The following is a 20,611-nucleotide window of genomic DNA, read 5'->3' on the forward strand; positions in this document are numbered from 1 at the left end:
TCTCCATCCTTCTTTGGTGCTAGTACTGTAGGTACTGCACATGGACTCGGGCTCTCCTGAATCAAGCCCTTCTTCAATAGCTCCTAAACCTATCTATTTAGCTCCTTAGTTTCAGTAGGAGTCATCATGTGAGCAAACCTTGTTAGGAAAATTAGCTCCTAGGATTAAATCTATTTATGATTGATTTTCCTTACTGGTAGCAATCCTTTTGGAACATTATCAGAGATGATATCTCCAAACTCACCTAGTAAACCTAAAACTTCAAGTGGTATTTCACTACTACCTTCTTTATCTTTCCTAGGAATCAAAGCATAGCACATACGCTGATGTTTCATGCCATCTAAAAATTTTCTTCCATTAACAAGACAAATCCTAGCACTACTACATACCTTTTCGCCTTCCTTTTTCATGAGCTTCAATTTGTGGTGAATTCCATCCTTTGTTAGAGAGTATGTGTTTGCAGGACCATCATGTATTGCATGCCTATCAAATTGCCACGGTCTACCCAACAATAAATAGCAAACATCCATTAAAATAACATCATAGAGAACTTCATCATGGTAACTCCCAATTTTGAATTTCACTAAACATTGTTCACTTACCAGGACCTTATGATCATCTTTCACCTAAGCAATCCTATAGGGCTGGGGGTGTTTCTCCCTCTTGAGCTTTAGCTTAGAGACCATCTCCTCTGATACCAATTTATCAGTGCCACCACCATCAATGATCACATCACAACATTTATCCCCACACTTGCACCTGGTATGGAATAAAATCCTCCTTTATCTTGGTTCAATCTCACCACTTAGTAGGACCCTTTCATTTACTAAAGTCTCTCCTCTTTCTGCATCCTTTGAATGTGATGATTGTGCATCCTCATCCACATGCGTAACCCTAGCTTGACCCTCAGCTCTCCTATCTGTCCTTCTTTTTTGTTGAGGGCATTCAAAGGCATAATGACCTTCTTCATTGCAATGGAAATAGGTACCATAGAAGCGTCCTCTTCCTTTTCCACATCATCTACCTCTTCCTCTCTGATTTCCAAAGTCTTGATCACGGGCGTGGTTGAAACCCTCATTCCTTTGGTTCCTGCTAGTACCCACATCTTCATTTTTCTTTTGGGTTTCATTTTGGCCTCCAGATGACCTACCATTGCCCCTTCCTCCTTGATCACACCCTCTTTGTCTCCCTTTAAAATTTTTATTTAGCTTCTCTTCAACTCATAGGGAAAATTGGTATGCCTCTTCAACGCTGGTCATTCTTACCAGAATTAATTCCTCCTAGATGCTAGGTCGCAACCCACTGATATAACAAGCAACCTTCTCCTTATTTGCTTCTGCATGCCCCACTCTAATCAAAAGTTGGTAAAACTCCTCTGTATATTCTTGGACTGATTTTCCTGCTTGCTTTAACCCATGCATCTTCTTAAACAAATCAAGCTCATAGTCAACAGGAATGAACTGCTTCTTTAGTTTGTCCACCATGCAATCCCACCTTGTGATCTTATCCTTTCCTTTTCTATTTCTTTCCAATTGAACCTCTTGCCACCAGATTTTGGCATGTCATTTTAGTTTGGCCTTTGCAAACTTAACCCTATCTGGGTCCCTGATATCCTCATACTCAAAGTACTCTTCCAGTTCATTGATCCAATCAATCAACTCATCTAGTTTCAAATTTCTTGAAAATACACCCACATCAATTGTAGATCTTTTCCCAAACTTAGTAATGGCCCTAAAAAGCCTTTCCTCTACCTAATTCAAAACTTCTCTATTAAATTCCCCTTTTGGTCCAATTTCTTCTTCTTCATTGTCATCCTCACTTTCGTCACCTGTAGTAACATTTGTTCCTCTACGGAGCTCCTCCTGCAATGCTTGTACCTACCTTTGGAGGGCTCTAACCTCCTCAAGATTAATAGCTCTAGCCCTTCCACCACGCTCTCTTCATGGAGGCATCTTCTTAATTCAAATCCACAACCACACAGTCCTAGTACAATCTACCTCATAGTCGGCGCTCTGTCTACACACTCAGGAAAACTAGCTCTGATACCACTTGATGGGGACACAACCCAAGCACGAATGGACACCATAGGAAAGGGAAAATTTTATTAACTATGAAAATATGCTAATACACTTAGTACAGAGAAATAGACTCCAAAACAGGCCCTATGGGCTTACAATAGCATAAAACTGGAGATAATTTCTTCTCCTAGTACCTTCTCTCAAACTCCACTCTGAACTACCTTTTACAATGCTAGAAATGTTCTTAAATAGACCCTGGAGGGTTAAGGATTGGGAATACATTCTAGAAAGTGCTAGTTGGCATCCACCAACCAAATAGAAGGCTTTAGAAGTTGCATTAGAAGTTGGCACAAAATTAGAAGAATCTAGAAATGGTAACCGAACTTTCAGAAGGCATAACTTTTGAAACATAGCTCCAATTGATGAACTGTTTACATTTTCGAAAAGCTCTCAAAGTGCTCTATAGCCCTATGGATAGGCTTTAATCATCCCCCATTTTCGGGCCCTGTTCTAGGTCATTTAATTCCCCTAACCTGACTTTGAAGCATTCTTAGGAGGTCTCCAAAAATTGAAAAATTGCAATAACTTTCAAACCGTGGGGCTTTTTTACCTGATTCTTTTTCTGAAATGCTCTAAATTACAATTACATTCATCCAACCAATTTATACCTTCTAGTTCACCAAAATGATGGCTCAATTACATACTCCTATTTTTTTGACATTTACACGTATCCCAAGGTGATTAAAAACTCTAGCCCAGAACACTAATAGTGGAACTGTGAGAGTTGAAACTTTTATTTGACCCAAATGGGTATCCAAAAATGAAAACACATGAAATAGAAACTAAGTCTAAGTACATTTTTTTTGGGTGACACAGGATTTCCCTTATACCTCTGGATGCTCCTGCATCATATATTCTCAAAACCATGTAAAATTCAACATTAACCTCTAATTGCATGACAACTAACTGTGTGAATCTCTTGGTTTTAGGCAATGCAAAAGGACACCATAGTCAAACTCATTGATTCATGAAATTTAGTTGCAGCGTATGAAGTATTCAAAAGAATGGATTTTTATGGGATTGCCTCAAATTATTCCTCTCTAATGTATTCTGTTATTGAGATTATACTTACTAATGAAAATATGGTTTATCATGAGTGCAAGGCCTAATTTTGAATCTAATTTGTGTTGATTATATATTGTGTCAAAATTATGATTGATGAGTGAAGGTCTGATTTTGACTATTTTGAATGTGATTTGTGGAGATTATAAATGTATATTTGTATATGCATATGTGGGGGCACGGATCGCAGTATAAAAAAGGGCCAAATCAGATGTTACTACTACATGGAGGGCTCTCATGGTCGAGAGCTCTCCAACTTAAGGTTGGCAGAGTGCCCAAATGCCTCAAGATAAAATAAATTATGCTTACAGTGCTAATTTTCTTTCCCTTACAAGGTAATCAACAATATGCTTGTTTTGAAAAGTTTCATGTTCTTCTTTGAAGTAGCTTTGAAAAACATTGCATGACATGCTCCATGAGATGAAACAACAATAAGAATGAAATGTGATCAATGTGAAAAAAACAACTATCAGTTTTTTATTTGTTGTCTAAACTTTGATGTTCAATACATTTTTATTCCTATGGTTTATGTTTAAGTTTGAATCTATTTAAATTAGATTATGTGATTTTTTCTTTTATCAACATTTTGTATCATATTTTTAACTATCTATAATTGACTACTGGATAGCTTATCATTGCGTTGAATCATAGCGTTTGATCCTAAATTCATTTTTTTATTGAATAGCTCATCATGACATCAAATCGTAGAATTTCATTTCATAACTCATGATGACAATGAATTATAAAATTTGATTCAAATCTTCCTAGAAAAAACTCACATAATATATTTCAAAATGCTTAAACAAAAATTATGAACTGTTAACACAAACATATACCGATGGTCTTATTTTTCTAGTGATATAGAATGTTTTTATTTATATTGTATATGGCCATTCGAGTTTAGGATATATAGAATGGATTGAATTTCTTCAAGATTCATCTAGTTTACATGTAGTTAGAACTAATTTCTCTCACCTCGTCAATTTACCTACTTTTTACACCAATTTAGTCATGGCTTTTCTTTGATTGATTTATTAAAAATTGTGACTCATTGAGTGACTTGTTTGGTATTTGCAGGGTCCTAGCTTTGACATTGGATACACAACTGATTATTTGGTTAAATTTGAATGAATTGTTGAACTTTTGTTGCAACGATGACCATCACAATTTTTTTATTGTAAGATTCAAGTAAGATTTAACTACTTTAGTGCTTTTACTATTCCAAATGTAACACACATTATTTCTGTCAAACAATCCTTGTGTCATTATTATGTACACAATTTCAAAATAAACAAAAAAATTGTTTAAGAAAAAAATCGTAAAGGTTTGTCATGTTATTCAAGAGTGATCCCTAGAGAAATATAAGAAATGAATAAAAATGAGGCCTAATCTAATGAGAAATGCAACAAAAAATAATATTAAGACAAAGTCCACGTTCTATGATTGCAAATATAACATGACATAGTCAATAGTTCTAATATGGTATTAAAATATAGGGCATAAGAATTAAACCTGCATATAAGATAGCCGCTAGATAAATAAATTAAATCCTCTTTATTTTCAATAAGCTACATAAGGTAAAGGTAAGAGTTCTACAGTCCAAGGGAAATTTTCTAGAGTTGTATTACTATTTTCTAGAAGTGATTTATTTAACTCCTTAAGATTACAAAGGATTGGAATAAGATAGGATATAACTCATTACAATGGGTGATAGCTCATGTTGAAGCTTTGCAACAATTTTCCCAAGAGCCCAACAAGAATTATTTGCAATAGAAACAATATTCTTCACTTTTGCTAGTTGCAGTTTCGTGACAACATTTAGGAAATCAGCCAAATGTGGTTGCAAATGCATTGCACAGACTTTTGCAAAGTTACCAAGTAGTGCAATGGAACTTCGACAAACATCAGTAGCCTTATCTCCATAACATTGCAAAATAAAATTTCTAAAATCACTCCTTGTAACCAGACTTTCAATTCCACTTCCAAGGCCTTCAACAAGATTGGAGAGAAAGTGCAATGAGAAAAAAACAAACTCCTTATCATATGGATCACCTTCCTTTATAGGATCAACCTTAAGAATTTTTTTGATTCATATCAGGTTGATAGATCTCACAAATACGGGTTCAACACAATGAGTAAACCCAAGACCCAATGCCTATGCTATAGTTGTGAAATATTCAAGCAAAGGAAAAATATCCATATTTGAAGTTGAGTTTTGTTTCCATTTGGAAATTAGTGGAGGTATCAAAATATCAAGATATTTTTCTTGGTTGATTCCCCCCCTCCACCCACAACATCTTCAAGTGTACCAATCACATCATATACAATAAAAATATTTGGCCTTTGGTATTTAGCAAAGGCACACAAAAAGGTATTGTAAAATAAGCTCTAGATGTTGTGTCAACTCTCTTGATGCCTCCTCTTCAAGGTAGAAAAGGAAGAGAAATAAGCCTCCTAAACTCTCTTGTTTTTGTCTAAAATTCATCTAAGAAGACTAGTAAGTACCTTAACAAACTATTCATGTCCTTCTAGATGACTTGTGACTTTAACAATCCATTTATTATACTGAGAAAGAGTCCAACATGTGATGCTTCACTCTAAAGGATACTTGTCATAAAGAAGAGGCACAAGAAAAGAAACCATCTCCTATAAATATGGGAAGAGTCTGTTGATAGAACCCTCTATAATTGCACCTAGTACCAAGTCAAGCTATATCAGTGGTACTTGACTTGGACTAAACTAGAGGCATACGGATTGGAAGAATTTCATCACCAAATATAGTAGAAATCATATCAAGTTCTACAGCACTTCATTTTCTCAATTTCCATGAATTGGTGATATCTTATTCCTCTTCTCCATCATAAGTTCCATATGCCACTTGTGGTTGTGAATAAAAAAATATAGGTTTCAAATATTGATCCCCATCAAAACCATTATCATCAGTCTCTGCATCAACAATTGCCTCATCATTATGTGCATACACCATGTTTGATAATAGAACCACAATCAAATGTGGTAGAAACTCCCTCAATATTTGTGGATATAGATGAGCTTCAAAAAATATAGATCAGAATTCACATGACTTGAGAGCCACTTTTTCATCAACATGCTAATTTTCTTGCAACATATATATAATTATATTTTTCATCTAGGGCTTTAAGAAATTAGGCCAAGTGTTAAGGAGTTGAACCAATACAACACATACCAATTTCCTCACTTCAATAGCTAAATCATGAGAAAGAGTAAATAGAAACTGAAGATACTTATCGATAGATAATAGCAATATTTTAGGCATAACCTCAATATACTAGTTCATAGAGCTAAGTGCCAGTTTCTTGAGAGAAACATATGTGACTAAAAAAGCTAAAATAATCTAGGCAAAAAAAATCAATAAGTCACTCCTAAAAGCTTGGTACACCAACATCCATCCCCTCTTGTATATATTTATTGATCATTGATAATGTATCAAGAGCACCTTCCATCAGATTGAAATAATTGCTATCAAAGCATTGAACTAATGTTTGCAACAATTTTAGCCAACCATGTACCTATCCTTGTTGGACTATAACACTAACAACAATTCTCATTATTAAATGAAGTTCTATCTGGTAACCTCAAACAAGGAAGAAACTCTAATTGTATGTATTGTTGATAAGGAGTGATCAATGTAAAATTGGTCTTCACATTTTTTTCCAAGTGGAGCCCTGTTGCTTGCCTATAATATCCCCTATCTTGTTCTATTAGATTTTGGACTGATTTCTTTAAATTCTATTGAAGGAGAATTCTTGCTAACTGATACTTCACTTAGATCACAAATTTGGAGCTTGCATGGCTAATATTGATGATATTAACCATGTAAGACTGATAATTGATATTCAAATCTGCAAGCATGAATTTCATCAATTGGATATAATGGAGCATCTCTTCCTATGTTTATATGGTTTTAATGTCCCCCTTTGGGATCTATTTTTATTTTGTCCTATATCATGTACTTTTTAATTTGTATGGTGTAGTTATTGATTGTAGATATACAAATTTGCAAGCTCCCTTATACATTCACTTGTTTTGTTAATTATTTTACTTAGCATCTTGTTTCATCATAGTTGTCATCTTAGATATGGATTTATTATCTTGGCACAATAATTTGAGGTTTTATCTGATATATTGTAATGTTTCCACTCAAAATTTATCCAAATTTAATTATGATTTTAGAGCCATGATATTCCATAATTATGTTATTGGTTGCATTTCTTATTCAATCTCATTACAATTTATTGTTTTCCCTTATTGAGTTATATTTTTAATTTTATTTGTCTCCCATAAATTCTTTTTATTCTTGTCAGATTTATTCCCTAATGACTGCATGGTTGTAATGCCTAATACTATCCTAGACATATGAAAGTTATCTTAGGTTTCAGATAACTCGTTCTACTACTCACTATTTACTCTTGTGTCTATTCAAATTTACTTTGACATATAGGACCATCTTAAATCATATTTTTTTAATAATGCAACAATCTGTTGCAATTATGATGGCTTGTTTGACCGGCAGTCATCATTCAAACAACATTGTCATTGCATGTTGTCACAATTGTAATGCAAACTACTAACGGATGGCCATCACTCCAATGGCATTTTTGTCAAATGTCATCTTCATTGTGACATCCCTTTCAATGATCCGTCGGGCCTAAAATAATGCAGTCAAAACTATGATGGTTGTTTGAATATGTAGGTCATCATAGTTATGATGGTAAGCTGTTGAACATATGACGACATGAAGAGGAAGTGTTCATCTATATTTTTACAAATTGTGATGGCTTTTTCCATCACCATTGTGATAGCCACTCTTTCCATTGTAATTTTTGACAATAAAAGTATAATGTCCATCCAACGAGGGCCAATTTTTGTTACTATCACTCAGGTAATAGGTGGCCATTGCAATTCAGGCCCAAATATAGTAGTTTGATAGCTTTCATAATCCTAAGGTATTTCATGGGGTTATTGGGAAGGATTTGGAGAAATGGAATAAAGTAGTGTTACTAGACCTAAAGCAAATAGGCCTAGTTAACCCTATTTAATGGTTGTTGATGTGGCTAGATGTGTTAGGAAAGGTCAAGAAGGATATGGAGGGTATCTTAAAAATTAGTAGAAACCAAGGAAGAGAGAGAAAGATCCTAAGCAAGGGCTAGGATTCTAAAGGAAGGGCTAGTAGGACTAATGTCTTAACAAGGGAGATTAAGTCTACACCTATCCAACTATACCTAGGAGGCAAGTTGGTGTAAGATTCTTGGAGGCTAATATTGGTGGAAAGATCAAGAAAACAAGAACCATTTGATGGTTCAAGAGTTAGATCCTTAATTACGAGTGGTTAAGTGTTAGAGCCCTGGTCCCTCTACATCACTAGACTCCACAAGTTTAGTCATATCATACGTTATTGAAATACTCTCCTAAAGTCTACAAGCAATCTTTCTCCATACAAGGAAACTCCAAATTTCTAAAAATTGAAAGATTCTTTGATTCCTTTCTAACCACAATTTCTAGATAATAAAAGTTGGGCCAGGATTCCAAGCTATCTAGAAAAAATTCTTAGTTGGAGGATGACCAAGACTTCTCAAAAACTCAAATAAAGAGGTGGTATGAACACAAGCATAATTCCATACTCCTCAAAATAGATGCCAAATCTCCCTTGAATAAGAATAGTGGAAGAAAAGATGAGAAGTAATTTCTTCACTATTTCTTTAAAGAATATAGATTGCTCTCTTCCTCAAATTATCTCAAGCAAAACATCTATTCTAGGCAAGAAAAATTCCAAATCTAATTCCACTAAGACACACTTTCCTAACCATACAACTAGCCATCCATATCTAGGTATCTAGAAGCAACAACAAAAATTCTCTTTGGATGTAGAATCCAAGCCCAAACATCCCTACAATCAAGGGAACTACAAGGTCTAACAACTAAAATACCTACTAGTTCTTGTCAATTCTCTTTAGTAGTTTTGGTAGACCATTCATGAGGATCTTTCTAGCAAGTTACTTCCAAATGTATCTTGAGCTTGGTGGTTTTAAAATCTGCCACCCTATTGAAACCAACCTCACTCAAACAATCACAAAGGGCTTGAAGATCCAAAAAAGACCCTATTTGATGAGTATGTCTTTTAAGAGTCTCCTAGATCATGGATCCCTTCCCCAATGGACTATAGTGAGCCACATTCACAATGTTAACTCTCCTAAACTACTTCTATGAAAGACTATGTTATCCCAAGCTTGACACTTAACAAGTACACCATATGCATTATATCTTTGTAGCCAAATCTTCTCTAATCATACCCATAGGCTACAAACTAAGACCATCTTCTTGATTTGATCTATAGATTAAATCTCAACTAAGCAGACTCCATTTTGAAGAAATAAAATTTATATTTGTGTGTGTGTGTGTGTGTGTGTGTGTGTGTGTGTGTGTGTGTGTGTGTGTGTGTGTGTGAGAGAGAGAGAGAGAGAGAGAGCATCAAAATCCTTTACTAACCTTGAAGGGGAAACTTGCACAAAAAAATTATAAGTAGGGGGAGCTTGCACCACTGACTTAAAAAGAGTCAACCTACTATTAGACAAATATCATCTACATATTTGTGACTAACTCTCTTGCATAATTTATCCAAAATATCTTACCAAAAATGTTTAAGTTGAGATCCCATACCAAGGGCAATCCCAAGATAAACCAACGAAAGAGAATCAATGTGAAATCTAAGAATCCAAGAAATCCTATTTTGAATAACCCAAAGAGTATTGAATAAAAATGAAAGGTTTTGCCTCATTAATCTTTTGTCTCGAGGTAGCCAAATAGGTGTCCACAATTCTCTTGAAATTAACTCAATTTTATTGACTCTATCTTTTTTCATTAGAATAATGTCATCAACAAACTAGAGATGAGAGTACATATGTAAATTATTGCCCTAGCTCCAGCCCTAAGTTATGTCTTGTATATCCCTATTTTTGATCAACCACACTCCCCTATTTCGAATAGTATTCAAAATTTTTATTCAATTATTTATTTATTTGGTGCATTTTTGTAATAAGTTTTCTAAAGATTAAAATATGATTTTTTAGGTCATTCCCTAATGTCTACAATTAAAAATTGGATATTTATTCATGTTTATACTTTTCCTATTTGTTTAATTAAATTTTTCCTTTTTCTATTGTTGAGTTTGGTATAGGTGCACAATTGTGTTCTATTGCAATATTTTGCTTAGAAATTTGTTTTTGTTGTTAATTATATTATATTATATTTTCTTTCATCTTTCATTGCTTAGGAATGTTATTTGTATTCAAATTTGAATTGTCAAAGTTGGTCGAATTTTCTTTCGCATTCAATTTTTCATAGCATTTTATAATGTATCTTGTTTGATCCTTTGGATTTTTTGGGACCTATTTTCTTTTCTTTTCTTTAAATTTAAATTCAATTGTTAAAGACTTATGTTTATCTACTACTTATATTGAATTTTAGTTTGCCCCAATTGTATAGTAAACAATATTCTTTGATGAAAAGTGATCTTGATGCCTTTAAAATTAATTGCCAACTCTTACCAAGATATTTGATAGAGCAATATTGATTTTATAGGTTTATATAAAAATTAATGTATTATATATATAAGTAAAATATACACACAACTTTATACATATATGTATATTTTCATACATAGATATTGATAGATAGATAGATAAATAGTTGTATGCAATTGAATTTATAACTACTATACTTTCAATATGCAATGTTTTATACAAGGAATACATGTAGAAGTTGAAAGTGTGGCCTTAGTTGAATGGTGTAAATTTGTATGAATCTAATATTGGTTTATAATATTTTTAGTTGGGTTTCAAGGAAAGATTGGGTTCTTACTTGTATTGTCTAATTACTATCTCCAAACAAGAAGGATAGATAGTATTTGATGACCTCTTGTTTGTGTCAACTAAAAAGCCAATCTAGTCTTCCCATTGGTTGATTAATGGAACTACTTCTTATACATTTTTTCATGAAGAAGAATTTGCAATGTATGAGATGTGTCTTGTCCCTTCCATCACATTTTTTAATAATTAGATTGGTTAATTTCATATCATTTTTATTATGAGGATAGTTGTGTGTGTCGACTCCTTGCTTGGATCAATATTCCTTGACCATTCTTTATTAGCTATTCTTTAAAAAATTGTAATAATTAATGGTCACTAAATGGTAGTTTTTTCTATGATTGCATTACATATATTACTTTCATGATTACATGCTCATCATGTTACATTTGATAATCTTATATTAGTATTGGTTTCAATCTATGCTAATTCCTAAATCGTATGTCATTGATTTCTTTATATCTCACAATCTTAGTTATGGATAGTCAACCAGTCATGGAGTGTGGCATGTCAAACAATCATAGAGTTTTTTGTTTCTTATTTTGAGGATATTTATAAATAAAAAAATTTGCCAATTAATCACTTGTCAACTTAGACAACCACCATTTGTCTTACTGACATCATCACGATTTAGAATCATAAATGTAGGAGTATAATGTAATGTCTTAGGGACTCATAATAATGTAGTTTACTCTCTTTAGAGACTTATAACTTTATTGTGTTATTGATTTTTTTTTTGATATTATTACTATAATTATTATTATTTTAACATTCACTCATATATATATAATTATTATATTAATAGGTTATATATAGTCATTAAAGTATAATATAATATAATATTTTAATAGTATGATATTATATCAATTTATATGTTATACTCTTTTAATACAATATTAAGTTAGTTATAGTTTTTTCTATTTTTGTATTTTGTCAAAAGTGGACAAACCACTAAATATATTATTTTTAATAAAATTGAGAAGAACCTCCTTATAGCAATATCGTGAGAATGCTCGAAATAACAGAATACAAAGTGATAGCAGAACTCAGAATAAATCTACTGATCGCAGGCCACTTCGAGGGGGTAACCTCCTTTGAGCAAGCTCAATACAATAAATTCGTCCGTGCCCATCAAGGGCCTCAACCTATTCTTATATACTGGGTACGATCTAGAAAAGTAATACTACCTATGCATGTGGGATAATAAAATAAACTCACGGGACGACTTACAAAGCATATGCGTCCAACAACTCTACTGTAACAAAATAAACAGAAGGAACACACAGGTTCCTAACATCCCCTCTCCCTTAGAAAAAAGCTTTGTCCTCAAAGCTTAAGGTGTGGAAATTGTTGTTGAATCTGAAGAAGGGGTTCCCAGGTAGCATCCTCTGGTTGCATGCCATGCCACTGAATCAAGACCTCAGAGATGGAGCGAGAGCGAAGCTGGCGAGTGCGCTGGTCAATGATTGCCACCGGCTCTAGGATAATGGATCCTTCCGTATCCATTTCAGGGAGAGTAGTTTGTGCTCTGACAGTGGTACCCAGAACTTTCTTTAGACAAGAAACATGAAAGACTGGATGAATGCGGGAAGAAGGAGGAAGTTCCAGTTTATAAGCAACTGAACCAATCTTCTGCAGAACCTGATAAGGCCCATAAAATTTTGGGGCCAGCTTATGACGCCCTTTCAGCTTTAGGGAGGATTGTTTGTATGGCTGTAGACGAAGAAAAACCATATCCCCAACTTGAAATGAGCGCTCAGAATGGTGTTGATCTGCTTGCTGTTTCATCCGATTACGGGCCATGTGAAGATTATCCTGTAAGGTACGAAGAATCTGATCCCTGCTGCGGAGAACTATGTCAACTGCCTGGACTGGTGAGCTGTTGGGAGTGTAGGGAAGGAGCACTGGAGGTGCCTGACCATAGACTGCTTCATATGGAGTCATTTTAGAGGCAGTGTGGTAAGAGGTATTGTACCACCATTCAGCTAAAGGGAGCCACTTGGCCCACTGATGTTGCTGTTCGGAAGTGAAGCAACGAAGATAAGTTTCCAAGCATTTATTAACAATTTCCGTTTGACCATCAGTTTGTGGGTGATAGCCCGAACTCATCTTCAGTTTGGTGCCAGTTTTCTTAAACAGTTCAGTCCAAAAATGACTGGTAAAAGTTGCATCACGATCAGAGACAATGGAAGAAGGGAGTCCATGAAGACGAAATATCTGGTCCATGAAGATTTGTGCAACAGAGGAGGCAGTATAGGGGTGGCTGAGGGCACAAAAATGACTATATTTCGAGAGACGATCAACCACAACCAAGATCACTGTCTTGCCACTAGATTTAGGAAGCCCTTCAATGAAATCCATAGAAATATCAGTCCAAATCCGTGTAGGGATGGGCAATGGTTCGAGCAAGCCAGGAAGGAGGGTCGTTTCACCCTTGTGGCGTTGGCAAGTATCACATTCAGCCACCATCTATTGAATCATCTGTTTCATCCCTTTCCAAAAGAAGTTTCTCCTTGCTCGCTCATAAGTTTTGAGGAAGCCTGAGTGCCCTACTGAAGGAGAAGCATGGAGTTCATAAAAAATAGCCTGATGTAGAGCTGGGTTCTGAGGAAGCACTAGCCGACCCTTGTATCGAAGAGAAGCACCATCCCAAGAGTAATGTGGTATAGCAGAAGGATTATTGGCTAGCTGGTGAATGATTTGAGATAAAGAAGAGTCATTGTCATAGCCCTGCTGAACAGACGCTAACCAATTGGGAATGGGCTTAGAAATAGCGGAAAGGGAAGCTTGATTATCAAATGTGCGAGAAAGAGCATCTGCCACAATATTCTCCTTACCCTTCTTGTAGGTGATCTCATAATCATACCCCATGAGTTTGCTGACCCATTTCTGTTGTGTAGGAGAGGATACCCGTTGTTCCAGGAAGTATTTCAGACTTTGGTGATCGGTTCTGATGCAAAAATGACTCCCTAAGAGGTATGGCCGCCACTTCTGTACAGCATGCAAAATAGCCATCATTTCTTTTTCATAAGTAGAGAGGGCTAGATTCTTACCAAAGAGGGCTTTGCTAGTGAACGCAATAGGATGGTCATCTTGCAGGAGAACAGCACCCAATCCATTGTCGCAAGCATCACTCTCAATAGTGAAGGGTTTGGAAAAATCTGGCATCGCGAGAACAGGTGTACTGCACATAGCCTGTTTCAGTTGTTCAAATGCAGTCTCAGCAACAGGGGTCCAGGAGAAGGCATCCTTTTTTAACAGAGCTGTCAATGGTGCTGCAATTTTCCCGTAATCTTTGACAAACTTGCGGTAGTAGCCAGTCAACCCCAAAAAACCCCGAAGGCTCTTGAGAGTTTTAGGATGCGGCCAAGTTTTCATGGCATCTATTTTTGTAGGATCCACCCGCACTCCATGGTGTGCAACAATATGCCCGAGATACTCCACTTCCTCCTGGCCAAACACACATTTAGATAGTTTTGCACAGAGTTGATGATCAGAGAGAAGTTGCAAGACAAGCTCCAGATGATGGAGATGCTCAGCCCAAGTTTTGCTATATATGAGGATATCATCAAAGAAGACCAGAATGAATTTTCGGAGGTATGGTCGAAATATGTTATTCATCACTGCCTGAAATGTTGAAGGAGCATTCGTGAGGCCAAAGGGCATGACTAAAAATTCATAGTGACCATCATGTGTGCGGAAGGCAGTTTTAGGTATATCCTCCTCATTAACCCGAATTTGATGATACCCAGAACGAAGATCTAACTTGGAGAAAAAATGAGCCCCATGAAGTTCATCAAGAAGTTCATCAACAACTGGAATGGGAAACTTGTCCTTTATAGTGAGATAATTAAGTGCTCGGAAATCAATGCAGAGTCACCATGACCCATCTTTTTTGCGAACAAGCAGAACTGGAGAAGAAAAGGAACTGGTACTAGGGCGAATAATACCTTGCTTCAGTAAGTCACGGACAAGTATCTCGATTTCGGTCTTCTGATGAAATGGGTAGCGGTAGGGCCTGATGTTGGGCGGAACACTGCCAGGAAGGAGCTGAATACGGTGGTCCTCTGGACGAGAAGGAGGTAATCCCACAGGTTTAGCAAATATACCAGAATACTTGTCCAAAATGTGTTGGAGATCGGCAGGAGTGCTAGAGACTGCTGATGGCTGCATCTGAATGGAATGGAGCTGAGCGATGACACCATGTGAATTCTTCTTAAGAAGTTTTTCCATACGGTGTGAATTGATGATGCTGAGAGACCCTGGTTGTAAGCCTTTCAAAGTGTGTTGGTGCCCCTCGGCTGAAAACTGCATCCAAAGTTCAGCAAAATCCCAGAGAATGGGGCCAAGAGTGCGTAACCATTGGGCACCCAAAACCACATCACAACCACCTAAGGGTAAGGCAAACATGTCAGAGCGCATGTTATAAGCTCCAATAGAGAGACGCACATTGCGACATTTCCCTTTACAAGGTAAAGTGCCCCCATTGGCAATCATGACTTCAAAGCTAGAGCAGGGATGGATAAAGCAATCAGCCTGTTTGGCTATTCGTGGATCAATGAAGTTATGAGTGCTACCAGAATCAATGAGTATAGTAAGAGGGATCTTCTTGAAGAAACCCTGGACCCGCATGGTTTGTGGAGTAGTGACTCCTGCCAAAGCATGGACAGATATCTCTGGTGGAGCTTCTGGGGAAGGAGGTTCAGGCTGGTGAGGCTCAACCTCAGCATCCACTGTTTCCTGAGCATCTACATATTCTTCCAGTTCCGGTGGAGAATCCACATCCAAGAGATAGAGCTTTTGCTGAACACATCTATGGCCCCGAGACCATTTCTCATCACAATTATAACAAAGCCCTTTGTCTCGCCTAACTCGCATCTCTGTTTCAGACAAGTGCTTGATCGGAGTAGTTCTGGGAGCTGGTATGACTGGAGGGTTGTGAGAACCTGTATTTCTGAATGGAACAAAATTAGATCTGGAGCGTTGTAGAGCACTAATCTTGTCTTCCGCTAACTTAGCCAACCCAAGGGCTTCCATCATTGTAGTAGGTCGAAACATTTTGACTTCTGAGCGAAGTGCATCCTTCAGACCACTGACAAAACAACTACGGAAGAATTCATCAGACAAGCCCTCTTTGTGATTAGCTAATTTTTCAAACTCTGTCTGGTATTCTCTTACAGTGCCTGTTTGACGCAGTTTAGTGAGTGCTCCTGTGAAATCATCAAAGGAACTAGGGCCAAAGCGCTCCAAAATGAGGGTGCACAATTCGCTCCACGTTGGGCCTACATTAGCCTTGATGTACCAACGGAACCATTGAAGAGCTTCATGTTCCAAATGAAAAGATGCAAGGGAGACTTTGTGGTTATCCAAAGTATTATGCAAGCTGAAATACTGCTCTGCCCTATAGATCCATCCAGTCGGATCAGAACCATTGAAGCGTGGAAAATCAAGCTTTGGTCCACGGAAATTGCCAGAAGAGGACCCAGTATCTCCTGAATGGTTTTGGCTCATGGCTGACTGCTGAAAGTTAAGACCCAGAATTTTGTCATCCAGATCTTGAAGTCTGGTTTTGAGGGATGCAATTTCCTCTTCCATGATTTTTGCTCCTGTACGCGTAACAACCATAAAACAAGGTTTTTTTTTTTTTTTTTTTTTTTTTTTTTTGAAATGGGTAGAAGATGAGAAACAAAAACTTTTTTAGTTACGGCAAACTTGGATTTGGGTAAAACTCATATAGGAAATGGGTGTTCGACGGGTGGTGGGAGACTATCTAGGGACAAGGGAAAAAGAAAAATGAGGGTTTCAAGGGTAGGGAGGCGAAATGAGGCGAACAGTCCAAGAGGGATAAGGGAGCAAAATGAGGAATTGAATCTTGTGGCTCAGTTTGGTGGCGATTGGATGAGAGGTGAAAAAGATAGGGCAAACCCTAAAATTAGATAAATGAGGGATTTAGGGCTTTGATATGTAAAATTTGGGGTTGGGTCGCCAAGGAAGGAAGTATGCGAAACGATATTGCAATAACAAGAGATATTAGAAGTGAGAGGAACCTGAAGGCCACGACAGAAAAAAAAAAATTGATGTAATTTCCACCCAGCGAGCCCAAGAGAGTGCTCTGATACCAGATGAGAAGAACCTCCTTATAGCAATATCGTGAGAATGCTCGAAATAACAGAATACAAAGTGATAGCAGAACTCAGAATAAATCTACTGATCGCAGGCCACTTCGAGGGGGTAACCTCCTTTGAGCAAGCTCAATACAATAAATTCGTCCGTGCCCATCAAGGGCCTCAACCTATTCTTATATACTGGGTACGATCTAGAAAAGTAATACTACCTATGCATGTGGGATAATAAAATAAACTCACGGGACGACTTACAAAGCATATGCGTCCAACAACTCTACTGTAACAAAATAAACAGAAGGAACACACAGGTTCCTAACAAAAATTGGTTCAAGTGCTCAACTGAGAAAGAACCAGAAAGAAAACCTAGCATTGTCGCGATATGTACAAGTATTAAACATTGATATTTACAATATATTATATTGATGAACGTAATCAAAATTACAAAGAGAGGGCATATTCCCATCTAAGTTCAAAATTTTTTGAGTTATTACAATTCAAAAAACATTTCAACCAAATGTGCATGAAGGACTCAAGCTTGACCAAAAAATACAAAAAGATTAAATACATGTCATTTGTCAAAAAATCCTCGAAAACAGAATACCTTAAAACCTTAAGATTTTCATTCCTCCATATCCTTGCATGAAACACCATCAACAAAAATTGAGGCCAAACCAATTTGCAGAAAATGTCCCCACCCAGAATCCAAACTTGGTAAAAGAGCAACCTCCCAACCCGAGCCCGAACTAGCAGTAACATCATCTGTAGTATTTGTAACAAGAGGTTCCTCCATAATTATGTATGCCTCCTTTTGAACATGTTCTAATTCATGAAATGTAGTCTCGGTCAAACTACCAAGCCAATGCACACAATTGGTAATCACTATGTCATCTTGCAAATCGAGACCAAAATCTTGGAATGCTCCTGAAGGAGGCCCTTCATGAATCTAATAATCAAAATTGGATATGCTCAGAAAATCCAATATAGCAAAACTAGTGCACCTAACTCTATCTTCCAATTGGTGACCCAAAGCCCTTATAATAGTTTGGAGAGTAGATTTCATAATGCAGGGATTCTATTTTTCAAAAGCTTTCTAAAGAGCATCAAACATGACCATGTATTCATGTCACTAATGCATGCCCAAACCAAAGATCATACTGTTGCATGGCATTTTCAAGTTTATTTTCATTCCAAAATTGAGAAAGAAGCACTTTCCCCGCCAAAATTTCCAACAAATGAACTAACTATAACAAGCCCATGGTATTTGAAAGAAAGATGGACACAACATTTGATGGGTATAGGAAATGTTTCACAGAAGGGCATAGAATTGCTTCAATAATTACCTACTAAAGACCCCAATGAATTTAAGGAGACTTGGTGAAGAACATCATTTCCAAGGTCCTATCATCAATACATAGGGGTAGAACAGCTTCATTGACATTGGGGTTAATCCATATAGGATAATTTTTGGGTAGTAGAGATAGTGAAATTGATTGTAGGATTTGCACTTGGCACATGACTCCAAAGGTGAAGACATTTTTGAGCAGGATATATCAGAAATCACTCACCTCCATCAATATATGAAACTAAATAAGCCATTGTCACCATTTATAAAAGCACAAGAAAATATCTTCATAATACCCATGCAGGATAATAATTAATCACTTCTTGTAGATATGTGCTGAACATATGTAGGATTAAAAACCATGTGAATATATTGCAAAGTTGATCTCTATATTGATCTTTCCATGTGTAAAAAACCACATGGCCAATTTGAAATCAAAATATACCTGGGTGATGATAGCTTACATGACACTGGGTAATGAAAAATAAATTTGCAAGAATTGCCTTAACTTCACCAAGTACATGCCAGAATGACTTGAAAAAGGGGAATTAATCAATAATCAATACTTAACTCTGATGATCCACTATTTCATTATTGATTAAACTTGAAAATATTTGCATCTCTCAATGAGAACTAAAGGTTGCATTATGAAGTTTGTAAGCCCACTGCATCCTCAGTTGGAAAAATAATTTGCAACTATATTCCTCTCTCTGTATGTGTGAAAAAATGTGACCACATGAAGCTGATAGATAATGTCCCAAATTTATTGCAGCACATACTTAATTTTCCAAGCTAAATACAACTTGATGACAACCAGTCACTCAGTCAACACTACCCACTCAATCATTACTATCACACTCGATCAACACAACACCACTTGATGTCTGGCAAGCACTCAATCATCACTGGCCTAAGTCACTCAAAAAGACACTATGACCAAGCAACTCAATCAACACTAAGCCCAAGTTCACTCAGAAAACACTATGCTTGAGTGACTCGGCAAGAGCATTGCCCCACCTTGCTTGGTAAGCATTGGAGCTCAACAAGCACTAGAGCTTGGCAATTGTTGAAAGCTCGACAAGAGTGCATTGATTATAACTAAAGAATCACCTTCAATCTAGACCCATTAAAATTCCCCTTTCTTGGCAAGAAGTAAACCTAAAAATAAAGCTTCAACCTCTACTAAAATTATTAGACCCACTTAATTTGGCAATTCACTAAATCATTATTAATTAGGAATTATAAATATTTGCATTTCTTGATAAGAGTTGATGGTTGCATTGTGAAATTAGTAAACCCATTACAACCTAAATTGGAAAGATAATTTGCAACTCTGTTCCCCTCTCTATATGTGTGTGAAAATGTGACCTCATGAAGATGATCAATTAAATTCCAAATTTTTTGATGCACATACTTAAGTTTCCATGAAGACAATTGTCTCTTGATGCAAGCTGATATTATAACTTGAGAATCACCTTCTATCTACACATGATGAAAATTCCCTTTCTTGGCAAGAATTAATCCTGATAGTAATGACTGAGCCTTAGCTATATTATTAGTTCCTATGGGTAAGGGTGTCATTTTAATTGCAAGCACTTTACTAGTGCAATCTCTAATGCATGCTCCCAATTCCTATTGGCCTGGGTTCCCTCTAGATGCCCCATCAAAGTTGAGCTTGACAAATCCAGGCATAGGAGGTAGCCACTTAACTGAAGACCTATCTATACTTGTTTGTAATCTTCTAGATGGGCTAGATTTCCATTCCCGAATGATACCTCCATCCCAAGAAGTTATAACTACATTAAATTTACATATACTAACACTTGCATTAGTAACTTTTGAAATCAAATTTTCAATGACTTGGAGCACTCTATCTAGGGATGATACATCTTTTCTGAAGATCCTCTTATTTCTTTCCCACCAAATTTCCCATATCACTAATGTAGGAGCACATTTCCAGATCCCCACAAATAAGGCATTAGGGTAAAAAATTGGCCAGGCCTAAAAGATGTCCCAAATATTATTTTGTAATTGAGTAGAGTAATTTAATTTGTTTAGGATAAATGTCCAACACTGATATGCAAAATGGAATCTTACAAAAAG

At 36.3% G+C, this 20,611-nt stretch overlaps 1 pseudogene; it reads right to left on the bottom strand.

Annotated features, from left to right (window-relative positions):
- Positions 1 to 4,700: 4,700 nt before the first annotated feature.
- LOC149555113 (transportin-1 pseudogene) overlaps positions 4,701 to 20,611 on the bottom strand; it is a 36,978-nt pseudogene continuing 21,067 nt past the window's right edge.

Source organism: Cupressus sempervirens, chromosome 5, assembly GCF_028749045.1.
Source record: "Cupressus sempervirens isolate cs-2001-9-10 chromosome 5, ASM2874904v1, whole genome shotgun sequence".
Lineage (NCBI taxonomy): Eukaryota > Viridiplantae > Streptophyta > Pinopsida > Cupressales > Cupressaceae > Cupressus > Cupressus sempervirens.